Source organism: Pinus tabuliformis, chromosome 8 (assembly GCF_031772625.1).
Source record: "Pinus tabuliformis cultivar Carrire ecotype Pingquan chromosome 8, CPIR1, whole genome shotgun sequence".
Classification (NCBI taxonomy): domain Eukaryota; kingdom Viridiplantae; phylum Streptophyta; class Pinopsida; order Pinales; family Pinaceae; genus Pinus; species Pinus tabuliformis.
Genome location: NC_142294.1, coordinates 356,624,108 through 356,634,093, shown reverse-complemented (window position 1 = coordinate 356,634,093; position 9,986 = coordinate 356,624,108).

The following is a 9,986-nucleotide window of genomic DNA, read 5'->3' as shown; positions in this document are numbered from 1 at the left end:
GAACTGGTCAAAATTGGATCATTTCACCTACTCCATGGTCAAAGTGCATTGCATCCCACCTAAGTACACTCAGTAGGTGTGATGCATGTTGAAAAGCCCTTCTATGGGGTGTGATGGGCGAGAGTGGACAAATGGTAGGGTCAATCTGCAAGGTGGAGAAGCATGGAAGCTTCCAGAAACTTCTCCTGTGACAATTGCCTCTCTGCATTCGCCCAGGGATGAGTAAGAGATCATCAATCTCCAAGTAGAATCAAGAACTATTAGAGAGAAGCCACTAATCAAATCTCAAAAGTTGACTCACCCCCTTTGCAAACATCTATATATGGATCCCTCATCCCAGAGATCCGGAGGCTGGAATTTTGTATCTTGTGAGGAAGTGCTGCTGGTTTCTTGGTGCAATATCATAGTGTTGGGTGATCTAAGCTTTTCATGAGGTGAAGAAGGGCTTCTCGCTGAGAGGATGATGCTGGGTCAGAACAATTGGTTGTAATTCTCTTGGCTCTTTCTTGATTATCAATAAAGCTATTCAAGTTTTCCTCCACATTCTTGTATGATTGATGTTTTATGCACTTGTGTGGTCAATGTACTTCTGATCCTATATTGTTTATGATAATAGATCTATGTTCTTGGATAGTATTATGCTGCTTTGATTCTACAGGTGCCCTGTGAAGCTGGGTAGACGAGGAAGCGAGTGGCAAAGATCTACCAGGAGGGAAAGGAATCAAACAAGGAACCAAGCGCAAGACAAAGGTTGGTCTCCTTTATTCTTCTCTCATCTATTTCTCATAAAGGAAAAAGAAAGTAGTTTTAGTTTGTTTGTTTCTAAGGTAGCTGCCAGCCTTAGTGGGATTAGCAGCTCTGCATAGACACTATTCCCGGTAACAACCACAGCCTTGGTGACTATTTTAACCCATACAAAGACTTCTTTAACTTGCATACAAGTTCTTTCTTAGCCTTCACCGCAAAGCCTTCAGGTTGCTTCATGTAGATATCCTCTTCCAGGTCCCCGTGAAGAAACGTTGTCTTCACATCCATCTGTTCTACCTCATAGTAAAAAGCAACAGCAACAGATAACAACAATCTAATAGAAGCTACCTTGGCAACAGGAGAAAAAATATCACCAAAATCAATTCCCAACATCTGGGAATAACCTTTTGCTACCAACCTAGCTTTGTATTTCTCCACCTTTCCTTTTGCATTTGTCTTCTTCTTGAACACCCATTTGCTGCCAATGGGTTTCCTTCTAGCTGGCAACTCCACCAGATCCCAAGCCTAATTTTTGTACAAATGTGCCATTTCATCAACCATGGCCTCCTTCAAGAGTTTTCCATCCTCTGAATCTACTGCTTCCTTCACAGTTTTAGGATCATCATCAGTAATAGATAAAGCAAAATTTGAACAGAAAGTAGATGGACTATACCTTTCTGGCTGCCTTGTTTCTTGAACTGATCTTCTCACACCCGGAGTTTGTGGCTCTTCATCTTCTGATTCCTCCTCTGTTGTAGAGTCTGATTCTTCCTCCTTTAGCTCAAACTCTATCTTCTCAGGTTCCATTGGTTGGACTTCATGTTTAATAACATCTTTCACCTCTCTGAACACCACATCTCGGTTGTACACAACCTTCCTTGTCACTGGGTTCCAAAGCTTATAACCCTTTAAACCATTCTTATACCCAATAAAGATGCACTTTTCAGATTTACTATCCAACTTGTTTCCTTTCTCCTTTGGAACATGTACATATGAATCACATCCAAATACCCTCAGATGTGAAAGAGAGGGTTTCTTACCAGTCCATGCCTCTTGTGGAGTCTTAACCTCCAATGCTGATGAAGGTGATGTATTGACCAGGTAACATGCTGTCTCCACTGTTGTTGGGAAAAGTATCCAATACGGAATGCCCCTATCCCACTCTAAGAGGTGATAGTGCCTTAGCAACAAACAAGGAAAGCTATCTGAGTATTCTTCTTTATGAGATGCAAATAGAGAAAGAAGGATGTAACTAACCGGTGTCTTCCGCTAGTTTGTCGATCCAATCACTCTCTCTCTTTTGTTCGCTTCCCTCTGCCTGCTCCTTCACTGGCCCAGCTTCACACGGTTCCTGCAAGATCACAAGAGCAGAAGACTACACGAAAGATATAGATTCACATTCATAACTAGTTTAGGATCAGATATAAATTAAATATGAAAATACAACAAAACATCATTGAAATACAAGCATATAGGAGAAACTCAAGTAGCTTTATTGATATGATAAACAAGGTTCAAGAGGAGATACAACCAAGTGAGTCCCGATCCAGCATCTACCTCCCAGCAAAAGAATCCCTTCCTCTCCTCCAACAAAGCATAAATCACCCAATGTACTAATGTCAATCTCAAACCAACAGTAATTCTCTGCAAATACCAAAATTCCAGCCTCCTGAACCTCTGGGTGAGAGATCCATATATAGATGTGAGCGGAGAGGATGAGTCAGCTCATGTTTTGACTTGTGGCTTCTCTTTGTCAGTTCTTGCTTCCACTTGGAGGTTGAGAACCTCTTACTCATCACTCGGTCGAATTCACTGAGGCAAGTGTCATGGAGGAAGATTCTGGAAGCTTCCAGGGTCTTTACACCTCGTTGAATGAACTTGCCATTTGTCAATTCCCGCTCAGCGCACCCTGATAGTGCTCCTACCTGCGTTGCAGTGCAGGTAGCCAGTGCAGACTTTGCATTTCAGCGCAGACAGCTAGTGGAGCTACTGAATTGATCCTGATTTGACCATTTCTGAGTTGTTTTTGGTGGAGAACTTCTGGGAGAAGCTGTCTTTGGTTGACCTTGTTCCTCTAGGGGTAGGAACAACTCATTTAGGGACTTTGGATCCCTTGAATTATTGACATTTCATGCTCAATGCTGTAAGGCACAAAAATGTCTATAACAGTTGCCCCCTAAAGTATGAGGCCGTTTATCGGGTGAAATGCTTTATTAGGAGGATCCAAAGTTCTTCTGATGCTGGGAGGAGACCTATAATAAGATACAATACAATACATTATTTTTCATACTGCTTTCATGATCTAGCTGAGGCGGGCATTCCCATGCTCAGCTTTATAAATTCATTTTTCTGTACATAGAACAGACAATCGTCTGATGGTAGACTGATGATTTTGATGAAATCATCATCCTTTTTGGTAGGATGATTATCTGCTGCAATGATGTACATGTCAATGTCTTTATTTTTCCTGAATATATATCGCAGCCCGGATGGATGAAACTAGATCCGGGGTCTTCAATCTTGTTCGATCTTCACTCTAAGTACAAGTCGATCCATGTGAGAAATGTTCTGAAGTCGAACATGGAAAGACATCGCTTGATTACCAGTCAATGATGTAAAATGTTAACAAGCGCGAGAGGAATCACCGATAATGATAATGACCCTCAAGGTACTGCAGTACAATTCACGTGGTGTGAATAAAGGACTTGGCGTCAAACACCACGCAAAATCTTTCGGTTGAAGGTCATTGATGTATACCTGTCGCCGGAAGTGAGAAACTTGCCATTGAGGCATGCAAGCTTCAAAGTACTGAAGGGGGTGTTCCTAGATCAACTTCTTGGATAATGAGCTGATGTCGACAAGAAGCGATCCGTCAAAGGAGGGCCTTAATGTACCCCACAACAGTGACACGGAACGGAGCTAATGATTTTGATGGAGGTGAAAATGATCTGATGATATATGGTTCAGGGTGGCGGTCATGAAAGGATGAAGGATAATGTATGGCAGTGGATGGGACACGGTTGACTTCTCTGGATGACTTCTCTTGAACATATCGACGACACTTGTGTGATGGATTGGTAGCATTTACCCCAAAGATGGATGGTATTGGCGAGACCATGGTGATGTGACCGGTGAATGAAACAACCCAACCCGACTCAGGCACGGAGTGGAAGTGTCATGTTCAAGAGCGACTTGCTACCAATAAAAGTTCCTTGAGTTTCTTCCCAATTTTTCCCCAGTCATTTCTAACCAGTACATCTTTATTTTTGTCAAGCTTGAGGAGGATAACATATGCTTGTTCTATAATTTTCCCTTCGGGAAAACCCATCGCTATGTTTTAACGAGCCTAGCGATAGTGAAACTCGTTCTCGTCTAAAGACAAGTTTGTCGCTATTAATGTTTTTTAACGAGTCTAACAACAAAGATAACTCGGTCCTTTTCAATTTTAGAGAGTCTGAAAAGGTACGTAAAGGTAAATTCAAAGTTCCTTTTTCGTCATCTAATCCCTTAAGTCCGAAAAAGTATAAAACAATACAGAAGGGATGAGTTTTCGATAGTTTTAACGAGCCGAACAAAACAAGCGCTCGATCTTTTTGTGCAATAATCCGTCAGGTCCAAAAAGATTAAAATCTAGAGGAGGGATAACACTTCAGGTTGCTTTAACGAGCTGGAAGGCCAAAACTCGGAAATCTTTTTATATTTTACGAGTCAGATGAAAAGAGCTTAAAGAAGACTCGTCTTTTGAGGAACGAGTGATGAACGGGTTAGCAGCTGATTCCAGGTAAGGCTTGGAATTTTCCAATCATGGCAGTGTCACAAGGATGGCTAGTGAAATCACTCTTCGCAGCTGTTCCTCAAAATGGGTAAACAATCAAATGGAGGTGAATGATCGGCCAATGGAAAAGTGGAGGTGATGGTGCAAACACGACCAAGGCTTTAATGGCTGATAATTTACGTTCGCAGTGGTTATTTACCGGGTAGTTCATTTTTTAACGAGCTTAAACACGGGTTGAAACACTTGCTCGATCTTATGTTTATTTTTTAACGAGCATGAACTATGTGCTAAAACTGCTCGATTATCCAGTCATATGATAAGAAAGTCTCACTTAAGATGCCATTTTGTATGGGGCTTGCACCTCGTAAATCTCTGCCCCGGAATCCTTTCGTTATGCAAGTTCGGAAACGACTAATCCTATGAGTTTAAAGGGTTAGACCTACAGGTTTAAAGGGAGGACCTAAAAATTTAAAAAATAAATAGCCGCCCCTTGCTTGCATTCCAAAAGGTTTTCATGCCCCCAGGTATAAAATATGATTTCAAGGTTACCCTTACTTTGTCCGCCAAAACATTTGTTTAAGCAGGAAAGGCCTACCTCTTTCAGGTTACCAAAGATTGCTCCATTCGCGGCCACGAATAAAACACTTCTTCGGCGATGTTTCCCGAGATAAAAAAGGTGAGAGACTCCATCTGTCAACTCACATAACTTTGACAAAAGAATCTTATTCTAGAATAACCCTCTTCCAGCATGGGCGGGGTACAGACTAGTCATATTCTCCCGCGGAAACCTACCTTATACCCAAAGTTTTCCTGCCGAAGCAGACCAGGACGCATGCCCCCTGGGTTCCAGTCATATCCTTCCGAATCACTCACGCTCATTGGGAGGACGGACCGTGGGTTGAGACATTTCTTGCATGAATAGACCATTTAGGGATGGTATGTGACTATTTGCGATGCGTGATCCGGGAAATGAAAGCTGGTCCATGAGCTTGACCACTCTTCCTTCGTGCGGAAAACACATTACTCTAAAGAGTGAGGAGACGATGGCTCCCATGCAATATATATAGTCTCGTCCAAGGAGTAGGTTATAATCCAAGGGTCCTTGAACGACCATCACGTTCATTTGAATGGTCTTCCCTTTCAATGTGATAGGCACATTGGGGAGGATCCCTAAAGGTCGACTGGTTCCTTTATCGAAGCCTGTCAGATTTCTCATTTCAGGCAAAAGCGCTGGCGAACCAAGTGCTTTCCAAGCAATAGAGGAAAGGATACTCACAGATGCCCCCTCATCAATGATGGTGCCAGCCATGACCATTCTGTATATTTGAACGATAATTCTGAATGGTATACTGGCTGGCAATCGGGGTCTGCCTAGTTGGTTCCAGTCGAAGGACACAACCAGGTTGCTTGGTGGTGGGACCGAGTAGATGGCCAGATATCACTCTGATGAACTTCCTTCCTGGGATAAAGGAATAGGTGCATTGCCCCCATGCTCGTCAGAGTCTGTGTTGATGAAAAGAATCTGGATGGTGTCATCCTTATCCTCTTCAGTGACTGTATCATTCGAAGATAAATCCTCTGAAGGCAATACCGGGTCAACTGCCGCCTCGACCTTTTGACTTTCGTCTGGTATGGATTCAGTCGGTTCATCCTCAATGATAGACGCTTCAGCTGACCACTTGAGCGGGCTAGCTGGATTTTCAACTAACGAAGGACTTGGCAAGAGTTTTTGATATCCAGGAGGAAGTCGTAACGGTGAAACCAGACGATCTTCCAAGACTCTTTTGGCCTCGTCTAAGAAGGGACAACGGTGGAGGGCATGATCACTTTCGCACAGTCTACAGGGAGGTCTAGTCTTCCCTTTCTGTCCTGGAACTTCACTTTCGCTAGTTGATGGTGTACTTTCAACATGGCTATCAGAGGTTGACGACACCAGATTGTGCAAACGGGGAGACCAGTCCCTTAGTATCCGAGGGATGCAGGGACAATCTTGGTGAAAGTGGTCTCCCTTGCAGATGACACATGGTGATTTAGGCCTGGTCAGTGCTGTGTGTGGGTTTTCATCAGACGACACTTGTTTTCCCTTATTTGCCTTTGGCTCCTTCTTCTTTTTCTCTTTCTTCTTCTTTTCCTTCTTCTCCTTAGGAACTTGGTTTTTAGTCTTACCAGTTCCGTTACGCGAAGAGGAGGGAAGAGAGGAAGAATTATAGGAAGTAGAAGGTTGGTGGGAAATTCTAGACTCGTCTATTTGTTGATTCGACTGTTCAAGAATAGTGGTTTTCTGAACGACATTGGTTGAGAAAAGCCAGACTTGTAGACCAATTGTCAGTCCTGGAAGTGACAATGTGGCCATATGGGGCGCACCAACATCTCCCTAAGAGGAGAAGGGACTACGATTTCCACCAAGGGGAATTCCTTGGTTGGTGGGCTCCATTTTCTCAACCTAAAGATCAACGCAAGAATAAAGGGTGATTGTTCCGTTTAAAATAAATTTTTAACGACGCTTAGACACAACTTGCTTTTTCACTTTTAAAGAGTCGAGAAAAAGCTAAAGATGACTCTAGTATCCTTCGATGTTTTAACGAGCCCGAAGTGACAAATGCTCGGATGGACTTTTTCTGTTATAGAGTCTAAAAAAGGCCAAAAGGAACTGCTCTGGAGTTCTAGGCAGAGGGTGTGCCAAACTTTTCGCAAAACCGCAGAATACTTTTTAGGGTACGGGCGGTCGATCTTCCTGAATGCTGTGTTCAGTGCATTGCGATCAGTAGGGCGGCTGACACGGCTTCCTATGGATAAAGGTTATATTCCTATAGGGGTCTCCCAATATATACGCGACGGTACGTGGGAGCACAATCCGTACTGGTACTAATCGTCCCTCAGGAGGAATCACCCAACCATCAGTGAGGCGACCAGTGACCAGATTTTACGACGCCGGAACACGTCTCTAGCCTAGACCTCTATGTTGTGCGTTATGTTGCAAAGCGTTGTTAAGTTCGTTCAATTTATTTTAGGTTGATCTTTTTAGAAGTTTGCCTTTCTGGATCACCACGAGATGCATGATACAATTCCTAAATGCAGTCTAAAGATGATAAGCAAGCTTTATATCTTTTCAACAATGAAAATCCTAGCTACAAAGGGAAAAGAAAGACATCATCTTTTCTCAAAGAGCATAGAGCACACAGTAATGCACTTTTTCCTAAATCAACATACAAACTGTCAAATGCAAATGCACATATGCATGTATTTGTTTTCGCTTTCTTAATATTGATGCCTAAAAAGAAAGCTGTTATATAAATTTGAATTCGATTTCAAGTGAAAACACAAACAAGTTCCTTTTTAGAAATCAAAAAGACGATTACGACACTTAATGATTTACTTGTTTCGACACTTTGAAATGCATAAATTCAAACCAAAGGACAAAAGTAAAAGCTAAATCAACTGTGAACAGCAAACAAACTCACTCCTAAGATCAAAACGACACTTACGACAGGTCTAGATCTAGGGGCGACAATATGACTAGTTTACTTTCGTAATGGGAAACTGCAAATGATGTAACAAATACACAAAGAACAAATACAGTTTCTTTATATAACTGAGGCGGAATTGATGCAAAGAAAAGGGGTTTCAGATAGGTACACTGATTGATAACAGGTTGCAAAAACAGAGATGAAAAACTGAGTAAAAGGAAGCAGGGAACCACAGCTGCACAAGGCAAAGACTGATCAGCGCACTCCTAACACAGAGGTTTTGACATTCAGCGCAGGTAGCCTTCATGGGACCTGCGTTCAAATGCAAAACCCCTTCACAGAGTCTACGCTGAAGCAGAAACGAGAGTTGTTTCTGGGTTCTGGGTTACGGTTTGCAAGTTTTTCTACAGTTTTTGGCCAGATAAAAGCTATCAATTAGGTACAATTAGGAGGATGATTTATAGGAGGACTAAGATCTATCACAAAGGGCTATTAGAGCACTTGTGGATCAGCTTCTCAGATCATAAACAGGCCCAGTGAGAGGGCTAGAGTAGCTGATCTCTACTTTGCATTTGCAAGCAAATGCAATTCGATTCGGCCCTCTTGAGTTTATGAAATGAATAGCAATAGAAACAGAAGTAAACCAACAAGATACTCTCCCCAGCGGAGTCGCCAATTTGTTGTTGGGAAAAGTATCCAATATGGAATGCCCCTATCCCACTCTAAGAGGTGATAGTGCCTTAGCAACAAATAAGGAAAGCTATCTGAGTATTCTTCTTTATGAGTTGCAAATAGAGAAAGAAGGATGTAACTAATCGGTGTCTTCCGCTAGTTTGTCGATCCAATCACTCTCTCTCTTTCGTTCGCTTCCCGCTGCCTGCTCCTTCACTGGCCCAGCTTCACACGGTTCCTGCAAGATCACAAGAGCAGAAGACTACACAAAAGATATAGATTCACATTCATAACTAGTTTAGGATCAGATATAAACTAAATATGCAAATACAACAAAACATCATTGAAATACAAGCATATAGGAGAAACTCAAGTAGCTTTATTGATATGATAAACAAGGTTCAAGAGGAGATACAACCAAGTGAGTCCTGATCCAGCATCTACCTCCCAGCAAAAGAATCCCTTCCTCTCCTCCAACAAAGCATAAATCACCCAATGTACTAATGTCAATCTCAAACCAACAGTAATTCTCTGCAAATACCAAAATTCCAGCCTCTTGAACCTCTGGGTGAGAGATCCATATATAGATGTGAGCAGAGAGGATGAGTCAGCTCATGTTTTGACTTGTGGCTTCTCTCTGTCAGTTCTTGCTTCCACTTGGAGGTTCAGAACCTCTTACTCATCACTTGGTCGAATTCACTGAGGCAAGTGTCATTGAGGAAGATTTTGGAAGCTTCCAGGGTCTTTACACCTCGTTGAATGAACTTGCCATTTGTCAATTCCCGCTCAGCGCACCCTGGTAGTGCTTCTACCTGCGTTGCAGTGTAGACTTTGCATTTCAGCGCAGACAGCTAGTGGAGCTACTGAATTGATCCTGATTTGACCATTTCTAAGTTGTTTTGGGTGGAGAACTTCTGGGAGAAGCTGTCTTTGGTTGACCTTATTCCTCTAGGGGTAGGAACAACTCATTTAGGGACTTTGGATCCCTTGAATTATTGACATTTCATGCTCAATGCTGTAAGGCACAAAAATGTCTATAACATCCATCGCCTCTGCCCAGAATTCCTGTCCTAACCCAACACCACTGAGCATGCTTCTTTCCCTTTCCATCAACGTCTTGTTCATTCTTTTTGCAACTCCATTTTGCTGAGGTGTATATGGAGTAGTCTTCTGCTGTGCTATACCAGACTTCTTACAGAATTCTTCAAATTCCTTACTGCAAAATGCTTCACCGTTATCTGTCCTCAGCACCTTTATCTTCTTCTCTGTCTGGTTTTCCACCAGAGCCTTAAATTCTTTAAACCTGTCAAAGACTTCAGATTTCT